The sequence below is a fragment of the Branchiostoma floridae genome, chromosome 9 (genome assembly GCF_000003815.2).
Source record: "Branchiostoma floridae strain S238N-H82 chromosome 9, Bfl_VNyyK, whole genome shotgun sequence".
Classification (NCBI taxonomy): Eukaryota; Metazoa; Chordata; class Leptocardii; order Amphioxiformes; family Branchiostomatidae; genus Branchiostoma; species Branchiostoma floridae.
This window is the reverse complement of record NC_049987.1, coordinates 2,094,989-2,098,755: the sequence shown is the minus strand read 5'-3', so window position 1 is coordinate 2,098,755 and position 3,767 is coordinate 2,094,989. Positions and strand designations below refer to the sequence as shown.

The 3,767-nt window shown below is 36.8% G+C and overlaps 1 long non-coding RNA gene across 1 annotated transcript in view; it reads left to right on the top strand.

Annotated features, from left to right (window-relative positions):
- Positions 1-102: 102 nt before the first annotated feature.
- Positions 103-3,767, top strand: part of LOC118422524 — a 56,053-nt gene continuing 52,388 nt past the window's right edge. Inside the window, exons 1-2 of the long non-coding RNA XR_004831922.1 lie at positions 103-691; positions 1,680-1,683. This is a non-coding gene — a long non-coding RNA (uncharacterized LOC118422524). The remainder of the gene's footprint in view (positions 692-1,679; positions 1,684-3,767) is intronic.

Sequence of the window (3,767 nt, the reverse complement as noted above, 5' to 3'; positions counted from 1 at the left end):
GTCAAGGCAGGAATGTACCAGGCGGAAAACCCTCAGCATGGTGCCATGTGTGCCTAATTTAACCCTCCCACCAAAGGAGGAGGAAAAGTCGACAGAAATTAGATCTAGATGTGTGGAAAAAACCTGTTTGGGAAACGGTGATTGTTATTCAACGATTAAATTGAGCATCACAGTACAAAATGAAGAAAAGTTGTCGTTGTTCCTGAGGAAGTTTGAAAAAGGGTGGGTGTGTGGTGTTCAGATCGGCCACTCGGGTGGAAGTTCATCCGTCGGTGGTACGGTAGGACAAGATGGTCACCGATGAAGACATCAAGGTCACATGTCACAGTGCGGAAGGCAGTTGAATGCAGAACTCACAGGCGAATTGGGATGTCCAGGAGACGAAGAGTTGACTGGGTCAGTCCAGTAGGAACGGGGCAGCTTGGTAACCAGGGCTCAAGCAGCAACGGAGTTTATCCAGAAGTGTTCAGCACAGAGTCAGGTGATTGTAGGATCCTTGTAGGTAATCCGTCCAAGTAAAAAGGTGGCAGACCAAGGAAAAAACCCTTCAAAAACAAGGCAAACTGAAGAGCACAACAAACACACCCCGACCGCAATGAGGTACAAGCCACGAATGGTTAGGGGAGAGGGGAGAACATCTGGGGTAGGTTGGGGGAGGTTCACTTATGCTTCTGTGATCCGACAGGAAATGGTACTTATTTTATTCCTTGTAATTTAACAATTAATTGAAGTACTTTCACCATTTAGTACATAAGTATGCCATTTTCTGCCTGCACGGTCACACCCTTTTTACATAGAAAGACTGTTTAAATTGATCTCCTTTTACTGGTTGTCAGATCAAAGTCGTTGTCATCATCGGCATCATATAGTGGAGACAGCAGCGTTGAAGCGGCGCACAGCTTCCTTTTCTCTCCCCCGATCACATCGCTTGCCTCAATGGACTTTTTCATGTCTTCTTCTGCTTCGCTGTGTTGTAATTAAAAAGAAATTGTCACTCACTAATGCCAACGTTAATTGTTGTCGTCGCTATTTATCGTTTCACGATTCATTTACAAGACACACTTAATCATCTCATCAATGCTATCTTTTCGAAGACAACGCTAACACTAAACAAAACAAAGCAATAGCAAATAATAAAATCAGGTAAACAACATTAAGTAGCTGGTCATTCTAACTACTTTATATTAAGAATAGCGTATAATAAATAATCCTTATGAAAACAGATATCGACGCAAAAATGATCAACATCATCGCAATTCTGTATACATTAAAAAATCAATTTTCCGCTTACCTATCGACGAGAGTGTCAGCAAACTCCTTAATGTTGACCCCATGCTGAGCCAACGCCACTATAGCTGCCGTTTTGTCAGCGTCGGGCATTCCGAGAATGTTATTTTTTACGAAGTAGACTCTCTGAACAAAGATGAATTTAAAAGAAGAATTATCATTTTTGAGTACATAATAATAGTCGAATACTGACTTGTTCCTATGTGTTACATTTAACCGAAACATTTACTTACAATTAACCTCATAGACAAAAAGCTTCTATAAACTCTCTATTTAAAATTCTATATTCATTTAATTTAGAAGTGCAGATAAATTAGAAATGTGAATTCATGAAATAAGTAAGTAAATACAAATGATGTAAAATGAACGTAGACAATGATTCAATGACTAAGGTATGTAGAGATAGCATGTTCGTTTGACCTAATTAACCTTCATTACCAAAACTGTTTGGTTTTTCCGTTCGTGTTATTTACATAGTTCAGAAACGCAAAAAAAGATTACTGTTAACACCTCACCTTCCTCCGCGGTAGAAAGGGTCTTCACCTGTCCAAGATGTTGATCTTGCATTGTAATCATGGTGTCAGCAACTTCCTTCTTCCCTCTGGTCTTGAAAACGCGTTTCGTCAGAAGATTTTTTACTGACAGGACTCGTCCTGGAACCAATAAGATGCTCCCCGATAGCGTCTGACCCCCGAAGTTGGTGGTTCGCCGAGACGTTGAAGCCGACCCAAGGTGTGGCACGTCACCTTATAAAAGTGTAATACAGTGAAAAAAAAAAAGTTTTGAAAAAAATGCCATTGGTAATGCATTACACCCCGTAATTTCGTCTAAAAGTGATGATTTAGGCCCTTTTGAGCTGTTCTGAGCGTCCTAACAACTTTTACCATTAAAAATCGAAAAAAGGTGGGATATCATTATTTTTGCTTGTAAACATCTCTAATAAGTCTATTCCACCTTATAAAAGTGTAATACAGTGAAAAAAAAAGTTTTGAAAAAAATGCCATTGGTAATGCATTACACCCCGTAATTTCGTCTAAAAGTGATGATTTAGGCCCTTTTGAGCTGTTCTGAGCGTCCTAACAACTTTTACCATTAAAAATCGAAAAAAGGTGGGATATCATTATTTTTGCTTGTAAACATCTCTAATAAGTCTATTCCACCTTATAAAAGTGTAATACAGTGAAAAAAAAAGTTTTGAAAAAAATGCCATTGGTAATGCATTACACCCCGTAATTTCGTCTAAAAGTGATGATTTAGGCCCTTCTGAGCTGTTCTGAGCGTCCTAACAACTTTTACCATTAAAAATCGAAAAAAGGTGGGATATCATTATTTTTGCTTGTAAACATCTCTAATAAGTCTATTCCACCTTATAAAAGTGTAATACAGTGAAAAAAAAAGTTTTGAAAAAAATGCCATTGGTAATGCATTACACCCCGTAATTTCGTCTAAAAGTGATGATTTAGGCCCTTTTGAGCTGTTCTGAGCGTCCTAACAACTTTTACCATTAAAAATCGAAAAAAGGTGGGATATCATTATTTTTGCTTGTAAACATCTCTAATAAGTCTATTCCACCTTATAAAAGTGTAATACAGTGAAAAAAAAAGTTTTGAAAAAAATGCCATTGGTAATGCATTACACGCCGTAATTTCGTCTAAAAGTGATGATTTAGGCCCTTTTGAGCTGTTCTGAGCGTCCTAACAACTTTTACCATTAAAAATCGAAAAAAGGTGGGATATCATTATTTTTGCTTGTAAACATCTCTAATAAGTCTATTCCACCTTATAAAAGTGTAATACAGTGAAAAAAAAAGTTTTGAAAAAAATGCCATTGGTAATGCATTACACCCCGTAATTTCGTCTAAAAGTGATGATTTAGGCCCTTTTGAGCTGTTCTGAGCGTCCTAACAACTTTTACCATTAAAAATCGAAAAAAGGTGGGATATCATTATTTTTGCTTGTAAACATCTCTAATAAGTCTATTCCACCTTATAAAAGTGTAATACAGTGAAAAAAAAAGTTTTGAAAAAAATGCCATTGGTAATGCATTACACCCCGTAATTTCGTCTAAAAGTGATGATTTAGGCCCTTTTGAGCTGTTCTGAGCGTCCTAACAACTTTTACCATTAAAAATCGAAAAAAGGTGGGATATCATTATTTTTGCTTGTAAACATCTCTAATAAGTCTATTCCACCTTATAAAAGTGTAATACAGTGAAAAAAAAAGTTTAGAAAAAAATGCCATTGGTAATGCATTACACCCCGTAATTTCGTCTAAAAGTGATGATTTAGGCCCTTTTGAGCTGTTCTGAGCGTCCTAACAACTTTTACCATTAAAAATCGAAAAAAGGTGGGATATCATTATTTTTGCTTGTAAACATCTCTAATAAGTCTATTCCACCTTATAAAAGTGTAATACAGTGAAAAAAAAAAGTTTTGAAAAAAATGCCATTGGTAATGCATTACGGGTTGAGATCCAGTCGTC